Raw genomic sequence first — 20,313 nt, forward strand, 5'->3', positions numbered from 1 at the left:
CACAAAAGGCAGTCAAAGGGAGTGCCAGGTCCCAGCTGCCTGAAGCCTTAGATCCCATCACTTTCCTTTGACTGAACTTCTCCAGTCTCTTCCCAGGTAAAGGAATCAATAAACGTCTTTGTTCCTCTGACCAGCTTGGCTTGGCTTCCTATTACTTCCCACAGAGAGAGGTTCTGATGAATACAAATTGGCTCCTACTCACCTAACTGGTCTGGTCACAGTAACAAATAAGATTTGTTGAGGGTTTCCCAGATGACAAAGTATTTTCACATTCATTGTTTCATTCTACCCTTTTAACAGAGGAATGTGTCACAAACCTAATTTTAAACTCGAGGAAGCCAAAGATTGGAGATGTTGAGTGATGAGCTTAAGTTCACACAGCTTCAAAGTTGGCAGAGCCAGTCCTCAAAACCAGTTCCCTTGGCTCGTGGTTCTGTGTTCCTTGCCTACTGGGCCACAACCCCTACACTGGCCTTGGGAGGAAAAGGTGACATTTGCCCCTGGATGCTTTGGTTGTGCACCGGGTGCCTAGCACAGTGCCCAGAGTGTTTACTAAATAAATAGCTGAATTAATTTGACGAGGTTAAGGGGTGAAAGCAAGGAGAGATCTCTACAGGTACCTTGGATCCAGTGTCAGGATCTCTGGTTATCTGAGGATCTGAAGCAGAGTAGAAGAGAATCTGCTGGAACAAGTTACAAAGTGAAAATCAAACACTCAGCACTTAGTAGGGGTCAGATGCAAAGGGAACAACAAAGGGCCATGTCCTCTGCCTTCCTCTGCTCCTTTCCCTCTTCTCACCACTTGCTCAAATGTCTTTTCATTATAGATTTGTCCAAACTAAGGAAAACAGCAGAACTTTGTCAAGGACCTTTCCTGGGTTCTGACTTATACCTAAGGCAGGCTTTCTAGAGATGTACATCAACATCAGAACACAGGAGAGATCAAGAAGAGAGAATCTGACATTCGAGTTTCTGTTGTCACCTCTTGCCCTCCTACTCCCTCATCCTGCCACATGCTCCTGGCCCACCCTTTCTTTAATATGCCTCTCTCTCATCTGACCTTGGTACTATAGCCATGTGAATTTGTTCAACATACCTCAAACTGGCCGTTTGCCCCTCTGCCTTCTTTTTGTTTCTCAGCCTGGCAAACTCTTATTCATCCTTCAAAGCCCAACTCATGGCCGAGTGTGGTGGCTTACACCTGTAATTCCAGCACTTCGGGAAGCCGAGATGGGTGGATCACTTGAGATCAGGAGTTCAAGACCAGCTTGGCCAACATGGAAACCCTATCTCTACTTAAAAAAAAAAAAAAATACAAAAGTTAGCTGGGCATGGTGGCGGGTGCCTGTAATCCCAGCTACTTGGGAGGCTGAGGCAGGAGAATCACTTGAACCCGGGAGGCAGAGGTTGCAGTGAGCCAAGATCACTCCATTGCACTCCAGCCTGGGCAACAAGAGTGAAACTCTGTCTCAGAAAAAAAAAAAAAAAAAAAGAAAGAAAGAAAGAAAAGAAACATTTGTTGACATTTTCTCTTGAACGTTTCTCTCATGTTATGACTTGAACAAAATCATTAGTAGCACAATCAAGGCAAGCGAAAGAGATTTTTGGGGCAGAAGTGCTTACAGAATCTCTCTGGTTATGAGTTATTCCTTATAGATGGTACAGAGAGAAGCACTTTTACATTCCTGTTTTGGTTGCGCTTTTACAGCTTGTATTATGAAGGACATTATATTGATCTTCATTTTTTGACAAATGATGTGGAGGGGAGATATATGCAAAGTGATTATATTCACTTACTGGGGTGTGGTAAGAAAGTACTACAAAATGGGTGGTTTGAACAATAGAAATTTGTTGTCTCACAGTTTTGGAGACTAGAAGCCCAAGATCAAAACATCAGCAAGGCTGGCTCTTTCTGATGGCTGTGAGGGAATTTCTGTTCCACGCCTCTCCCTTGGCTTGTGGTCTGCTGTCAAGTCTTTGGCATTCCTTGGCTTGTAGAATCATTACCCTGATCTCTGCCTTTATGTTCACATGATGTTCACTCTGTAGGTCTCCAATTTTTGCCTTTGATGAAGACACTAGTCACATTGGATTAGAGCCCAACCTAAGGACCTCATTTTAACTTGATTACCTCTGTAAAGACCCTATCTTCAAATAAAATCATAATGTTAGGTACCATGAGCTAGAAAATTTAACATATGATTTTAGGGGGACACAAGGCCACTTATAACGGTGACCCTGAGAATTGCTAGCTGAGTGGATGCAGACCCAGAGTTCTAAAGCCAGCCTGGCAAGAATGACAGGCAATTTTCAGTGAAGTGTGGGCCTCTGCCTTGAGTCCAACCCCTAACCTCAGTACGACTTCATTATGCTACTGGAGCATTTCAGAGGGACAGATGCTGAGGACACTCCAGAAGACGCAGACAAATATTTATATAACCTGTGCTGTTTTAGGTCCTCCTAGGGCAAATGAACCCAAAATCATGGCAAGAGAGACACAGGGAGAGAAATGAGGTGAGAGAGAGGCAGAGCAACAGGAAATAAACCTACTTCTAAATAAAGGCAGATTTGCCACAAAGGCAATGAAACTTAAGCTTTCAGAGCTTTTCTTTCTTTTTTTTTTCTTTAAAGCTCTGTACTTAATTTTGTATGCTTTTGTAAAAGAGGGACCCTCCCCCAAATGGTATAAAATCCAGGCTACTCAAAACCTGGATCTGCCCTGCTTCTAAGGAAAATGCTTGGATGTGGCTGAAATGGGACAAAAGAATTTCCCCTCTACTTTATATATTTCTGAAGCAAAGGCTCACCTGGGCTTGCTTTCTCCAAGTCTTGCCTAAGTAAAATGCCTCAGCTACCATACCCCGCATAAAAGGCAGTGGTTCCTCCTCTTGCCCTATCTTCGTCCACCTACATGGAATGGACCTCACTTTCCTTCCCCTTCCATGAGTGAGTGGCAGCTTCAGAGTCTTAGCACAGCTGGTTGGTCCTGGCAGTTATTCCTGAGCCAAGCATGGAGCCAGAGCCCAGGATGGATGCCACCGGAGTCAAAGGAAGTTCTGGAGGAGCTGCCACTTTGCCCAGCTGCTGTCTGAGGGATGCACTGACACAAGCTGGGTATGGAGAGGGCAAGGTGACAAGCTCATTGGACAGCTAGGCCCCTCCCCTGCTGGCAGCTTTCCCTCAGGCAGCAGGGGTGCTGAACTGCTGAGAGGGAAATCATCCTTTAGGAAAATACTACTCAGCACACTTAGCAACTTTTGTTTCTTTGGGCTTTGCCCTGATCTTCTCTAGTTTCTGCCTTTCCCTTTCCCTAACATGACTGCAGAGCTGGATGCCTGCAGAACTGCTCCTGGCCAGGGCTGGCTCTTCATTTGCAGGTAATTAATGGCAGAGATGATGATATTTAGTAGTTATGGTTGATTGATCAAAATGTCAACTATCTCATTTCTCAAAAATGTTTTGTGTGTGCTGTATTTTTTTCTCTTAAGCACACGGTGTCTATTTGAATTTCTCTCTCTCTTAGATGAGATACATTTGTACCATTTGGGCAGCATAATTGACGTCTTCTATAATCTACCTCACAAGTCACATCCCAGAATTTCAAAAGGCCCATCAGGATCAGTACATTTAGTAGTCTGACATTTAGGGGTTGATCGGCAAAGCTGACGTTATCCTATTCTTAAGAGAACTATGTGACAGGGCTTTAAAAAAATGTCATTACTTCAAATATCTAAATAATTAAATCAGGTGGACATTCAGTGATTGCTTGGTAGTTGGAAGTTATCATGGCTGGAAAACCCCCACTTCAAATCAACTATATATTTATGAAGTCCAATCAACTCTGAAGGCATGGCCTAAGAAATAATTATCCCTATTTTGCTGATGAAAGCTTTGAAGCACAAAGACCAAGTGGCTTGCCCAACATTATATTGGTTCATGCATGTAAGTCACAGACCATAAATGAAATCCTTAGTTGGATATTCTGATCTCAGGCTAAAAACGAGGGCATGTTACAAAGGCTAGCAATAAAGCATGTAGGAATGTACAAAGAATATGACCAAGGTATGGCCAAAACTCACAGACACCAGAACCTCAAGGTCATTCAGAATCTACAGTAGTTCCAAGGACTTGTTTAAACTCTTGTTCTCACAAGAGTAGAAGTTCAGACTCTCATTCTCTGCCCTTAGTGTTATTCACTACTCTCCAGTCTGCCCACTTCTCTGTTTGACCATCTGATTGAAACTCACCCTTTTTTCCTCCCATCAAACTCCATTGTTTGAATAGCACTTTGGAAATAGGACCTCTTATGAATCCACAGACCAGTCTCTGGAATAATTACACCTTGGTCCTTGGTTCATTTTCAGGTGTGGCTTGAGTGAGGGTGCAGTCATGTGGTACAAAAGATGGCCACATCATTTAAGTCACAGCTAGAGGCTACTCTTCTCAGCCAAAAATGGTGAGTCCCTTAGGAAGGGACATTAGGGAGGGTACATACCTCTGAGTGACTTTCCACTCTACATAACACACTGACCTAGCCAAAACTGTTTCCCTAGGCAAGTGATCTTTATCATAAGCATGTAGCAAAAGGGCTGATTTAATTTATCTTCTGGCTTCTTTTAAGAGAAGGGCAACTGAAGATGGGTTGTGGTTGTGGCAATTTTGGGGATCTTCTTATAAAGCTATGAGAACTTAGAGTCCAAAGGAAGAAAGAAAGAAGAAAATAAGGTAAGAAAATAGTTAGCAGAGGGCTGATATTTGTGGTATTTCAGCCGTAACATGATATAGTTAATGACTAGATATAGGTCCCCAGGACATACAATTATTCACCGTGAGGCGTCAAGCAAGAGAGTTCATGGCTCAAAGTCTGGTTTGTTTCTATAAACAGGAGATGATAATAGCATGTGCCACCTACCTGCCTCTCCTGGGGTGTCTGAGGACAAGTTAACATTTGCACTGTGCTTTGAAACTCTGGGATGAAAGGTGTGAAGAAACTACAAAGAGGTATTGTACTTGGTGATTTGCATTTGGTCATGAGCCACTTTGGATTCTTGTCTGAGACCAGACCTGGCACATGCAGTGGGAGCATGTAGGGTTAGGTCAGGAGAGCAGATGGGGTGCCGTAGGCCATGCCCCTGAAGCAAGGGTCTGTGGGCTGTCACCTTGGGGGAAATCGAACACTGAAGAGAAGGTGCCTCAACCAGGAGATTTACTTTCTGATAGACTAAAGGGTGCAGGAGCTGTGACTTCTCTTGTTTCTGATTTGCAAAAAAAAAAAAAAAAATTCTTCAAGCAGTAAGATTGTACCTAGTGCAGCAACTCCCTGGTGTCTTGGTAATCAAGGGGATAGCCCCAGGTCGGCCTAATTTCTTGCTCTTGCTCTTCCTAATTTCTCCTTCTAATCTCCATGACCACTTGCAGTGACTGTCTCTAGGTGGAAGCTGGAGAGATACTTAGGTAAGATTCCAGCCAGGCAGATAAAAGTTTCATAAACATCAGCTTTTAAGCAATTACCAGTGCCTCTTGCCTCACCTTGTGGGCTGGCCTCCTTTTTCTTAATTTTCCTCTTTTAGGTGGTTCCTGATTTCCATTTTCATTTACTCCTCTCACCATTTCCATGGTGGTATGTATGACTGCTATTAGTAAGGGGGGGTGCAGTGCTCAGTGTATGGTTTGCTTTAGGCCCTAGAACCTGGCGGGGCATATACCCAGGAGCTGGATATTCCCATGTCTATGGCAAAACCCAGCTGTCTTCATTTTACCCCCTACCTGCTTCTGAATTAGGATCCCGTGGCCTTTGTTTGTTTTACCCCCTCACTTTCGCCAGCAAAACCTTGGTTATTTAAAATGCCTGGTGAATTAGGTGATTATAAGTAACATTTAGAGTTTAAAAGTGGTAGGTTTTAATCCAAGCTTCCCCCTTCCTTATCCCTGGTGTGCTTGAAAAGTGCACTTGACCTCTGAGTCTGAGTTTTCTCACCTGTTAAAATGAGGTAATAATGCCTATCCCACCTATTCACAGGAGCATTTTGAGAATCCGAGGGTTTAAAGTAAGTGAAAGCACTTTGTACACTGTGAACCACTATGCAAATGTTAGTGATTATGTTGAAGATGGTCATTAGTTTCTGGACCTGTGCAGAGAACATTGTACACAGACGATAAACTGAACAGGATTTAAATTAGCTAATTAAGTTGGAGCTTTAAAATGCTTTTAACTAAGTCATTCAGAAGCAGCAGGGCCCACATGCAGACATCTGAACCTCCACGCACATGAAGAGCCATGTGTGAAGGGCATTTCAGTTCTTGGGCTCTGTCGGCATTGATGACAACAAAGGCATGATGAGCTTAACTTTTATATTGATTCTGTTTGACTCTCTGGTGATGGGTTTCCATCTCTGGAGATCTGCCACAGGGCATCTGGCATCCCAGGGCATGTGGTTAGAACTATATTCTAAGGGTGATGGGAAGCCATTGGAAGGTTTAAAAACAGGAGTAACCTGATCCACTTGCCTATCTCTGAGGCTAGTTTTAGTGCTTTCTCATCAATTCTGTGAACTTCTCAATAGATTTCCAATAATCCTTTTTCTGCTTACTGGAGTTGGTATCTATTGTTTGCTTGCAATCGACAGTGAAGAGACTGCTTGGTGCGGGGGTTTTCACTGTCAACCAGTGAGAAATGATGATGGCTTGGATTGAGTATGGTGGTGAAGATGGAAAGAAGTAAATGGAATGGATTTAAGATGGTGTTGGAGGAATAGGCACTAGAATTTCCTGGTGGTTCGTATATTAGTCAGCTAGGGCTGCCATAACAAAGTACCACAGATGGGGTGGCTTAAACAACAGAAATTTATTTTGTCACATTTCTGGAAACTAGAAGTCTAAGATTAAGGTGTTGGCAGGGTTGGTCTCTTCTAAGGCCTGTCTCCTTGGCTTCTAGATGGCCATCTTACTCTGGTGTCTTTGCATGGTCTTCCTGCTATGAGTGCACATGTCCGTGTTCAGATTTCCTCTTTCTCATCCTTCTTATAAAGACACATATCATATTGGATTAGGGCCCAATCTAATGACCTCATTGTAACTTAAGTATCTCTTTAAGACCTTATTGTCAAATGTCATAATATTCTGAGGTAACTGGAGTTTAGGACTTCAACATATGAATTTCAAGGGGATATAATTCAGCCCATAACATGTGGTAAGAGGGAAAGAGAAATCAAAGAAACTTTGATAATTGGTTTGAAAACATTTGTTCATGTTTGTGTAAGCCCAGAAACAGTCTGGAAGGAAAGGCACTAAACTTTTATGGGAGCTGATCCAAGAAGTTGCCAGGAGTCATGGTGAGGGCAGGGGCTTCCTTTCATATTTTATACCCCCAAATATAATTTTTGTTGTACTTACTTCATATTTTGTATACAAAAACAGTGATTTCATTATGGATACTTATTTTTTATCTTCTGATATTGTAAATAGAATATAAAAAATGCTTTAAAAAGAAACTGGAAAATGTGGGGAGGTATTCAATTAAAGACAGAATTAGATTAATGGAAAATGTTTGGGTCCATTTAAAAGTCGAAGGAAAAAGTAGACTTTGTTGACTAAATTCAAAAAATGTTAATATTTTGAAGGGAAAAATGGGATGGAGAACATGGGGAGATTTTTATTGTGGAAATCATCAAACCTTCCACTTTGGAGGAGAAGTTTTCACAGCCAAGTAGCAGAGCACTGTGTCTTCTTTGATAGCATTCATTACATCCTTTGGGGTCCACAGCTATCTAGAATTGAGACCAGCAGCTAGTAGGAGTTTACCTATATGGAATGAGGTGTCCCCGAGAGAGCTTGTGAGTGGGCTGTCCAATCTTGCTCCCTCTCTCTGGCAATTTGGCCTTGGGGAGGGGAGGGGAAATAGGCCTCCGCTGGTGGGAGCAAGTGGGGAGCACTACTTACCGAGGGCTGTGGAAAATGGTCAAGCTGCCAAACCAAGTGACCAAACAGCCAAGGTAGGCACAAGTGGCAGGATGAACAAGAGGCAGCTCAGGACCCTGAAGCAGGCCCGAAGCTGGTGAGCTATGGTCTTCAGTCATAGGTGGAAGTGTGTCTTGGATGGTGAAGACTTTTTCTTTTTTTTGAGATGGAGTCTTGCTCTGTCGCCCAGGCTGGAGTGTAGTGGCACAGTCTTGGCTCTCTGCAACCTCTGCCTCCTAGGTTCAAGTGATTCTCCTCCCTCAGCCTCCCGAGTAGCTGGGACTAGAGGTGCACGCCACCACGCCTGGCTAATTTTTGTATTTTTAGTAGAGACAGGATTTCACCATGTTGGCCAGGCTGGTCTCAAATTCCTGGCCTCAAGTAATTTGCCCACCTGGGCCTCCTGAAGTGCTGTGATTACAGGTGTGAGCCACCACGCCCTGCCAGTGAAGACTTCTTGAGAGGAATGGACATCCTTTCTACTTCCCAGGGAGTCCCCTGAGACCCAGAGGCCCATGTTTTAAGGAAATAAAGACATAAGTCTGGTGGACTCTATTGAAGATTCACCCATCCATCTATCTGTAAGCAGACAGGGAGGATCTCCAGGGACTATAGGAATTTAATCAACTTGAGCAATCAGCCTGTTTTACAGCCTCTTGTCTTGAAGCCTGTTTTGTCCCAAACCCTATGTGGAATGTGGTCACCCAGTTGGTTGACACCAGCTCCTGACAGACCCTGGCAAATTATAAATGAACCTGAGTGAACTTTCCTCATTACTATGCTAGAGTCCACCACCCCCCCCTCCAACCCACCCAGGGGAGCTATAGCCTCATTACCATAACATGTGACCTATGTGCTGGTGTGATGACTCATTGCATCTGCACCACTGGTGGGACCCTTCCTCTACATGCGCTGACACTTCCTCTCTACTCTCCATTGCCCCATAAAACCCTCCTGTCACTTTCCCTCAGGGAGACACTGCCTTGGAGAACACACCAGTGCTCTTCTTATTTGTGACAAATAATAAAATGCTTATTGAGAAAAAACCTGTGTTCTCGTGGAGAGTTGTTACTTGCCAGGCAAATGAACCCCATTTTTTTCAGGTAACATAGTCAATCATGAATTTAGCAGTACCAGACCATAAACAAACTCTAACTACACCAACATCATTAATTCAAATTAGCTTTGGGGGAATGCTTGTGAAGAAAAGCATTTTCATGAATTTCCAATATGTAGGGTGATGAAAATGAAGCTAGAAGCACGTTACCAACTAGAGGTTCTTTGAGGGTCAGCTTTTAAGGAAAGATGACAATAATTTGTAAGTAGTATAAAAATGTTTACATGTAAATGGATGCTGCTATGGTTCTTACAATATGTTTCTTCAAGTAAGGTAAAAAATTTGGGCTGAGATTTTGTTTATTGTCCTCATTTACTTAGCAAACTTTTCTTCGCAGATAGCATGAAGGTAACCTTCATCTCAGACAATGTCTGAAATCGCATATATTTTAAAATAATAGATTTCCTTTTCATAAGAATTGTTTCTATTAACCCTAGCCCAATAAGAAGAAAGGTATAGCAGTAGGAAGAAAAAAAAATAATGCTTATTCTGGTATACATAAAAATCATAATCTAAGTTGTCTGATGTTTCAAATTCTTTCAATTTGTCTTTACCACAGTGGATAAGTCAAAGTTAAGATCTAGAAGTCACTAGAATAAAATTATAAAGTTGAAAACATGACAGTACAGTTGCAAGGCTTCACTCCGGAAGCTTCATTTGAGTTACCGAGGGCAGTGGTGGTGGGAATCGTGTTCAGAAGAACATCCTTAAAGTTTCAGATCTTGCTGAAATAAAAATACCAGGCAGAGCTGGTTAACGGGTTAGCGTTCATCCCAGTGGCTCAAGTTCACCCTGATGATTAATTACAGTCTTGTTTGCCTGGTGTTAATAAGGCTTCCAAGAAGCCAGGCCCCTCCTCCCCACCAAGCTCTGAAGTTATTCTTCATTTTCAAGCACTGTGATAATCAACCAGAAAAAAATAATAGCGGCTCTGGAGACCTGCCCCAACCGGCTCTCTTGCTTGTTCTCTTTGCATCTTTTCTCTGACCTCTTTACCTCACATGCTTCCCCTATGTGCAGTTTCTCTTTAGGCTGTAGAACACACACACACACACACACACACACACACACACACACACTCTCACGTAAACCCCTTCTTAGACTCCCTGAGAGCTTAGCAGAAAACAAGTCCTTGCTTGTGGGGAGCTTAGGAAGGCCAGCCCAGGAAAGCAAGGCTCCGGTGGCTGCTCGCCACGGGCTTTCTCTTTCGTATCCTGCCAGATGGTTTCCAACCCCCTTTCAGTTCCAGAACGGCCTAAAGCCCAGGGCGGGCAGGCTGCCTCCCCGGAGTGACATCTGTGTTTCTAGGAAGGCAGTCTTCTGGTTCTCTAAGACACTCTCTACTCTTCCTGCTTTGGCCTAAAAGCCTGCACTGGGGGAACCTTGCCTTTAGCTGAGGTGATAATCCTCTTTAAAATGCAAATCCCCCTGGGAGAGGGGACAAGTTGTAGCTCATACATCCTTTGCACTAGACAGGGAGCGAATTTCTGTAACCTGGGAGAGTACCAATTCACTTGGATCCTATGGGCCCATAATATGGAGGGACTAAACTCTTAGCACAGGGTTGATAGGAATTCCAGTGATGATTGATGAAATGAATTGAGGTGCCCTGGAGAGAGGCCATGCAGGGTAGATCTGAGACTGTTCTAATACTCCTATGGTGGCTCTGGTCTGCCTAACTATTGTAGTATAGTAGCTGTTTTTACTAGACTGTCTTTCTACAGAATAGTAGGCAGAGATTGTGTTTGTCATGACTGTATTCTCAGTGCTGAGCGTGGTGTGTCTCAAACACAGTAGGCCCTTAAAGACTGTTTGAAGAACAAATGAAGGAATGAATGGCATGTCGGGTGAAGCCTCCTTCATCAAGAGCAAATTCTAACAACTTCTCAGCATGTTTATCAAACCTGGCCACTCTGGAACAGTGACATTGGCTGTCACCTATGTCCAAACTTGCAGGGATTTCTGAATCTGCCTTTGCACAATAGGCACTGGGGCTCTTCACATCCCTCTGGGGGCTGTGCCAGGGCAGCTGCTTTCCCACCCAGCTCACTCCCCAGTTGAGTCTCTGCTTTTTTTTTTTTTTCCAAACCTTTCCACCTGGCTCAGAGCCAAGGAGGCCTCTAAGTCACACTCAGAATTTCCATGACAGTAAATAGACTAAACGAAGGCCTTTCCAGCCCCTGAAAGAGGCCTCTTCCAATTCCGCCCTGTCTGGCAGCATTTTTGTTCCCCCCATTTTGATACAGGCCTGTAGAAGGTCAATGACTCCTTTAAAAATAAGGAAAACATGGACAAGCGCCCAGTTCCTAACCTGCTGACAGTGCAGTTCTCTGCAGCCAGCCCACAGTTCTCTGCTGAAGCCTTCACAGTGATTTTTCACAAAGGTCTGCAATCTATTATGCTACAGTTGACTGCCACATTCAAATGTAAAAACAGATCCTTGGATCAACACCCTATAAAAGGCCAAGAAAAATGTGGTAGTGTTCTTTTCTGGCCGGAGCCAAGAACTTTCTGAGGGAGGAATCCTTTGCAAGCCAGCAGCTCTGTACCTGTGTGGTTTCACTGTAACTTGATCAATTCAGAATCCCGGCAAACTGTAGAGGTTGCAGGCATTAGCCCACTCATTGGGTTGAAAAGGATCTAAAGATGCTGAAGGGACTAATCACTAAATTATTTTCACCAAATCAGAGCTCTTGGAAAGATCCCTCGAGGTCTTTAATTTTATCCAGCTTCCTCGCTGTTTTCAGTCTGGCCTAAGTCATTCTGGAAGATGGCACTTTAAAACCTCTGCTGAAAACATGCTCCCTAGCTAAAATACAGCCACTTTCTTAAAATAAAACAACATGCCTGCAGCCCAGAGATCCTGGCTGAGCCCAAACAAAAACAAAGTTTCCTGCCTGGGAAGGAATGTCCAAGGGACATTGCTTACCACTGGCGCATAAAATCCACACAGGAAAAATGTTAGTTAAGAAAGATCAATTGGAATGTTTGAAGGTGTGGAAAAAAGATACCCATATTCTCCTTCCTGTCAGCTTGTCACCTTTCTCCTGTTGTCCCCTATCCCCTAAGCGTGTCTTAAGGCAGAGAGGAGTGCAGTGTCAGGAGTAGTTGGATAACTAGTTTCAAACTGTTTTGCTGGACTGTAACTACTGGTGGTATGCCACACTGACATTAGCCCAACAAACTCATCCCCTCCCCACAGGACTGCCAAATTGCTGCTCATATTCTGTCTGCTTCATTTGTTCACCTATTGGCAATTACCTTGCTGAGATCATTGTTTTCCTCTTCTGTATTTTTAGCTCCTTATGAAACTTGTAACAGGATGACTATCTCATATCTAGTCTTTGCTTTTCAGAGTTTAGCAAGCTTTGTTTTGGCTGAGTGTGTGGAAGTAACTTTCACTGTGCAACAAGATTCCTTTATGCCTGCTTCAGCCAAATATACATTGAGACATTGATTTTTGTTTGTGAACTCATATGCTGCCAGGTATATGTTTATCCAGATAAACATACACATAGCACACACATGCACAAATACACACACATACTTCTCCCTAGTTTAATTTTTTAAAAACAGCTTTATTGAGGCATAATTGATAAAAGGAATACATATATATATTTTTTAATATGTACAATTTGATGAGTTTGGACATATGCAAACACCAATGATACCATCACCAAAATAAAGGTAATAGACATATCCAACACCTCCAAAGATTATTTGTGTCCCCCCACCCCCACTTTCTTGGTGGTAACTTCACTTACATAAATGAGATCTACCCTCTTTGTGAATTTTTAGGTGTACAACACTCTATTGTTAACTACAGGTACTATGTTGTACAGCAGAAAAAAAATTCGATTGTATGTATACACCACATTTTCTTTATCCATTCATCTGTTGGTGGACATTTGGGTTGATTCCATATCTTGGCTACTGTAAATAATCCCTAGTTTAATTTTGATCTAAATGAAATACACATTAAGTATTGAATCCTGTTCTTAGGTCCTTGGTCTGTGGTCAGATGCCAATACCTGTATTATATCACATTCCCTGTGTCCATCAAAGTACCTGGTACATGGTAGACACCTAATACATGTTGAATGAATAAAGAGACAAGTAGATAAATAGTTTCTAGATCAATTTTCAGGCTGGGAGAAAAATCTAAGAAGAAAAGAAATACCATAGAATTGCTGCTTTCTGCTTCATCTTCCGACATTGACTTTAGGGAACTAGGGGGAAGGGGGCCATATGCGGGGAACTAGGGGAGAGGGTGCATGCAGGTATGTGTCTCCTCCAGATCTGTACAGAGCCATATCCTTCTTGTCATTTAGTTTTCATTTTAACTATCACCTTCTCAGATGACCTTTCCTGACTACCATGTCTAAAGAAACTTTCTCACCACCTATTGCCATTCCTTTCTCTCACATCACCTTTCTTAATTGTCTTTATGGCACTTTTCCCCATCTGAAATGATTTTACCTATTTGCTTATTTATTGTCTGTAATTTATCTCCCCTTCTCCCCAAAAAACTATTTGAAGAAAAGGACCACGTCTTTCTTTTTATTGTGGTATCCCTACTGCTTAGAAGTGTCCAGCACAGAGTAATTATTCAATGAAGATTTATTAAATGGCCGAGGAAATGAATCCCCCATTGCTTGGTAACAGAAGCCTGAAGGGAGATATCAATAGGAAGCAGGTCAAAAACTAACAGTTCAGCTTCTCCCAAACCCCTCCTTTCTCTTCATCTGTTTCCCTGGCTGGACCCCGGAGCATCTCACGCTATCTATCCTTGAATGCCCAGTTTTATGGCCTAAGCAGCTGGTGCCGATCCCCAATGCCCTTGCTTTCTGGCTTCCACAGCTCATTCCTGATGATGTGGGCTGGGAATTGTTGCCTTTGACATGCTGATACCGCCTCTCCCATCGGCACTATTGCTGAGCGGATGGTTCCCTGCCCTGTCCTGCTCGCTGCCTTCAAGCTGTCAGCCCTTTCCCACACCACACAGCTGGCACACATGGAAATGGAGCCCTGACACGCCCACATGGGTCACAGCCTCTGGGTTGAATAGTTTACGGCTCACCCCAATCTGCCTCAGATGTTGCTCCCTGACTCATTCCTCATCTTCCTGCCATCTGTCTCCTTGTCCTGTTTTCCCTCTTAGGCTCCTACAAAGGCCTTCAGCTTTGACCTTTGGCTCCTTTTCTGGACCACAATTGGTACTCTCCCTCTGGCCACAATATGGTCAACCAGCCTAAGTTAAATGGGCCCTTCAGCCTGCTTTGGCCCTCCAGTGCTGCGGCACCCTCTCCGTCATCCCGTCTCCTCTAGGCTTTCTTCAATTCCCTTGGTCGTTACAGTACTTGTCCTCCCTCACCTCTCCCCTGTTATGCCCAATGATACTTTTTTTGGGCACCAGATTGGGCACTTTATTTCTTATGTAATGATCATGATAATATATACCCTCTATTGTAAACTTTTTGTGTACCAAGCATGGTAAGGGAAAAAAAAACTTTATGTGATCTTGTTTGATTATCTTAAAAGTTCTTAGAGTGATGTATCAGTAAACTGATCTTAAGAGTGAAAAAAACTAAAGCTCAGACACTGAGTAGTTTTCCTAAGGTTACACAACCAGAAAATGGCAGAGTGAGGATTTGAACTCAGGCCTGTCTGACCTCTGAGCTAGTCTAATTATTATACTATGCTATCTTTTTCCACTATGCCTTTACTTCTTGGCAGCCCCTCTTCTTGCTCTGGAGTTAGACAGTCTCGCATTCAAATCTCAACTCAGATGGCTACTCTGTCTATATGATCTTGGGTAAATTATTTCCTTCCTAGGACAAGATGTGGCATGAGAAAGGCATGGAAGTTTGGCCTTTCTTGCCATCTGAATCTCAGTTCTGCCTAGACATTGCCTTTCCTCTAAGGTTAATAATAATGGTAACTAGCACTACTATTACAAGCAAGTGCTTGCTGACTTTCTATCACTCCTCCTTCTCCTTGTCCTCTAACTACTGTAGTATATTGAGTCCTTGCTGTGTGCCCGACGATGTTCCCAGCAACTTTTCTTTTCTTTTCTTTTTTTTTTTTGAGGCAGGGTCTCATTCTGTTGCTCAGGCTGGAGTGCAGTGGTGTAATCATGGCTCACTGCAGCCTTGACCTCCTGGGCTCAAGCAAGCAATCCTCCCACCTCAGCCTCCTGAGTAGCTGTGACAGCAGGCATGCACCACCATGCTTAGCTAATTTTTCTTTATTTTTTGAAGAGACAAGATCCTAGTATATTGCCCAGGCTGGCCTAGATCTCCTGGGCCCAAGTGATCCTCATGCCTCAGCCTCCCAAGGTGTCAGGCTGGAGGGAGGGAGAAATAGGGAGGTATTGGTCAAAGGGTACAAAGTTGTTTCAGTCATGCAAGATGAATAAGTTTTGGAGATCTACTGTACAGGCGTGAGCTGCTGTGCCCAGACTGTGCCCAGCAAATTTATGTACATTATTTCCATTTAGCCTCTACAATCTTGTAAATTAGGTATTGATAACACAGTCACAGAGAAGCTAACGAATTGTTGAAGATCATCAGCTAAAGAGTGGCCTAGTTAAGATTTGAATGCACATCTGCTTAACTCCAAAGACTGCTTTCTTTCCCCTGACATCTTTCAGTTTTTTGAGTGGGCTGATAAAATTGCTTCCCACTCTTCTCTATAATTGACTTCCCATAAGCACACTATTAGTACAGTAGCAAAGGCAACCTACCAGTTATTTAAGAATTTAAGGGAAATTAAAATGCTACGATTTCTTTAAAAAATTGAAGACCTATAGTGATCTGCCTGTCAGTGGGAAAGTTCTTGCATAGGTGACATTTGTTTTATCATGTCATGATCTATGAGGTCAGACACCAAAAGGAGATTGTGTTTTCCCCTTTTCCATGGTATGATTTTCTGTGTAATCACTCAGGCTAAGCCCACTATTCAATTGATAAAGGTGGTATAATCATCCTCACTTCTGATTACTCTACATAAGCTTTACATTGTGGTATGAAAAGGTGAAATGCTACTCCACGTAAACCATGCCAACTACTGACAATCTCTATTGGATCATCTCAGAGTACAGGAAAACAGTGACCACAGTCAGCATCTTTGAAATACTGAGCCATCTAAAATGGCATCGTGAGCAAGAAAGTTAATCTGTGGCACCACATGTGTGCCTCTTTTGCTCTTTCCCCCATACCTCTTAGCAAGGACCTAGAGGAGCTGCCATGCACGGCAGAGGGCTAAGCTGAGGTGCTCACATACTCTCTGGAATCCTCTGCTTTCTCTGAGAGAGGGTTGAGTTTTCTTTAATGTTTTTCATGAAGAAGGCAACAGCGAGGCAGAGCTATGTGTGTTTTTGAAATGAGGCAGAGCTCAGTTTTCATTGGTTTTGCATTATTTTCCAATTACAAATGAGCTTAATAATGCTTATTAAAACAGGTCTTTTGATTTGGGGAAACACTGTGATTCTCAATATTATGACAGTGGGAGGAGGCTGTCAGGCTGGAGAAGGGCATTCCTTCTCATTAGAATTGCCTGGGAGACATCTTCAAATTAGAATACATTCCCCTTTCTCTTGCAGGAACAATTTCTTCAGTTAAGAATTACGGTACCTATAGTGAACTGATCCTATATATACACGTATTTGGGGACAGCTATTAGATTTGTGGATACAGAGAAAAAAATTAAAATATATTGTTCTAACTTTGCATTCCTAAGGGTAACACTGACCAAGGGCTAGAACATAGTTATTATTTATTAAATGTTTGTTAAGTAACAAATATTTAACATGGAGCTCAAGAAATGTCTTCTTCTTGGAAAGTCTACAGAAAGCTTGTCCAACCCATTGCCTGCAGGCAGCATGCGGCCCAGGATGACTTTGAATGTGGCTCAACACAAATTTGTAAACTTTCTTAGAATATTATGAGATTTTTGGAATTTTTTAAGCTCATCAGCTATTGTTGGTGTTAGTGCATTTTATGTGTGGCCCAAGACAATGCTTCTTCCAATATGGCCCAGGGAAGCCAAAAGATTGGACACCCGTGGTCTATAGCATCTCATTGCATTTCTCAGTAAGTTCCAATGGACTGGGTCTTGGTATTGTGCCTTGCAGGTGAACATAAAAGCCAACATGTGCTATTCAAGACAGACTTGATGAGACTCTGAGCCAAGCAGACTTCCTCTGGGGCTTGGGTGAGAATGTACAGCATAATATTGGTGAAGAGGCTTAGTCTGGTACCTAGACGGCTAGAGGCTTTGGGAGCCTCCACATACAATGGCGTGGCATGGACCCTGTTGTTCTCAAGATGGGCAGAGGTAGGGTTAAGCTCTTGGGGACTTTGTGGACAGTATCATGAACAAGAGGAAGCATTTTCAAGAGAGGAAGACCACTGAAGATACGGAGGTCAACAGGCTGGTTTGTAGACATGTGAGGCATCCTATTAGAGATACCCAGAAATAACATGCGTTATGTGGAGTGGAATACCACTGTCATGCAGGCAGGCACGATCAAAGCAGAAGGTACTTTGGTTACATAAGTATGTGCCAGGCTAAGTGATAATGGTTAGTGGGGAGTGTTTCAATCTATACATATTTGAGATATGAGCCTTGTGCTTTGAACCATCCCAACCCTTACATCATTCTGATCCAGAGTTGCTGTTAACCTCACTCTGCAATCTGAAGTCTGAGTGATTGACCAGAGCAACTGAGCTACTCCTGCCATGTTGCTGCCAGATTATTTCTTCTAGCAATTTTTATTAAAAGGCTCTGTTGGTCTCTGCTCTTAGATATTTTCTTTGCAATAATCATCCAACCCTCTCTAACAATATCTTCTGTACTTGGCTGCTCCACTCATTCTTCTCGTTTCCTTAGTTTGTCCTCCCACCTAAGCCGTACTTCCACCTGAGTGTTGGGCATATTTAAACCTGTTGAGACAAGGAAGAGGGGGAGGGAGAAGCAGCTGACAGGAGGCTTTGGCACCAGCTCACATCTGACTAAAGGGCAAGTTACAACCTTGCCAAGCTTTCTTCCATTTTCGAATCTTTACCCTGGGGATCCAAATGCTGAGTTACTGCCCAAAGGGTAAGTGAGGAGATGCCTTTTAGAAGCCAGTAAAATCATTTTGAGATGTTGAGGGCTGTGCCCAGGCCCAACAACTCATGTGTTCTTTCTGTCATGCGGATCATGAATATAGGGTGGGTAGGGCTGGAGGGCCAGGGAGAGTGAGAGGCTTCACTGGGAATAGGAGCAGGCAGCAGGTTTGGAGCTGATGCAGGTTTATAAAGGTTACTGGGCTGTCCTGACAAGCAAGACAAGGTTAAAAAATAAAGCATTAATTCCAGAACATCTACATGGAACACTTGTGTGAAGTGATGAAAGAAAGAGTATGGCATTAGGTTCAGCAAGAGTAGGGTTTCAGTTGTGGTTTCAACCCTAGCATTGCACAAGTTACTTTCTCTGAGTCTCAGTTTCCTTCTTGGTAAAATGGGGCTATAGCAAAATCTATTTCCTTTGATAGATAAAACCTTTGTTGCTGGGAGGATTAGAAGTAATAACAGACTTATAAAAATTGGCACATAGTTGTGAATCCATTACTTTTTTTCTCTTTGCCTTATTTATTTTCTTCTTTGGTGCTTATTCTGAAATTCTAAAAATCAAAATGAAATAATTTTTTAAAAATCAAATAAATTGAATCCTGGAGGGTGCAGCAGGATGGCAAAAAAGAAACCTCCACCAATTGTCCTCCCCAACAAGACACCAAGTTGTACGACTATCTACACATAAAAAAAACCTTCATAAAAAGCAACACTCAGGTGAGCACTCATAGACCTGTTTTTAACTTCATATGGCTGAAAGAGGCACTGAAGAGATAGAGAAAACAGTCCTGAATCACCGATGCCATCTCTCCCCATCCTCTGGCAGTGGTGGCCTGGTGTGGAGAGCCTCTCTGGGTGCTGCGGGAGGAAGAACACAGCTACTGTGAGTCACTGAACTCCATGCTGTTCTATTAGAGCAGAAAGGAAAACTGGATCAAACTCAGCTGATGCCCACCCACAGAAGGAGCATTTAAGTGAGCCCTAGCTAGAGGGGAATTGCCAATCCCAGTGGGCTGAACTTGAGTGCTTACAAACCTTGCTACTGAGGGCTACAGCACTCTGTGTCTCCAAGTAAACTTGAAAGGCAGTCTATGCCATAAGGACAGGCTCTCTTAGGCGAGGCCTAGGGCTGAACTAGGCCCAGGGACAGTGGACTAAGGGAGCATGTGGCATACTGAGACACCAGCTGGGGAAGCCAAGGGAGCTCTGGTCTCATCCCTCCCCTAACCCCAGGCTGCACAGCTTATGACTCTAAAAGAGAACTCTTCCTTCTGCTTGAGAAGAGGAGAGGGAAGGATGAGGAGGACTTTGTCTTGCATCTTGGATGCCAGCTCAGCCACAGTAAGACAGGGCACTGGGCAGACTCGTGATGCCCTAGCTTCCAGGTGACATTTCTAGACACACCCTGGGCCAGAAGGGAAACTTCTGCCTTGAAAAACAGGGTCCAGTGCTGGTAGCATTTATCACCTGCTAGCTGAAGAGCCCTTGGGCCCTGAATAACCAGTAGGCATACCCAGGTACTACATCGAAGGCCTTGGGTGAACTTCTGAGACTTGCTGGCTTCAGATGAGACTCAGCACATTACCAGGTGTGGTGGCTATGGGGCAAAACTCCTTCTGCTTCAGAAAAGCCAAGGGAAAAGCAAAGGGGACTTGTACCTTAGGTACCAGCATTGTCACAGCGGAGATAGAGCACCAAGAGGGCTTTTGCATTCCCCAATTCCAGGACTCAATCCTTTGACAGCATTTCTGGACCTACCCTGGGCCAGCAAGGAGCCCACTGTCCTGAAGGGTGAGTCCCAGGCCAGGCAGCATTCATGACAAGCTGCCTTTAGAGACCTTGGGTTATAAGGGAACACCAGTTGTAGTCTGGCAGTACTCCTCATGGCCTGGGGTGGTGGTGGCTATGGGGTGAGGCTCCTCTACCTTTGAGAAAGGTAGAGAAGAATGGGAATGACTGCATCATGTGGTTTGAGTGCCAGCTCAGCTGCAATACAATAGAACACCAGGTAGATGTGTGAGTTTTTATTCCATTCCCTGACTCCTGGACAGAACTTCTGGACCCAGATGGGGACTAGGGGACCTCACCAACCTGAAGAGAAAGATACAGGCCTGGCTGGCTTTC

The sequence above is a fragment of the Pan paniscus genome, chromosome 9 (assembly GCF_029289425.2).
Source record: "Pan paniscus chromosome 9, NHGRI_mPanPan1-v2.0_pri, whole genome shotgun sequence".
Classification (NCBI taxonomy): Eukaryota; Metazoa; Chordata; class Mammalia; order Primates; family Hominidae; genus Pan; species Pan paniscus.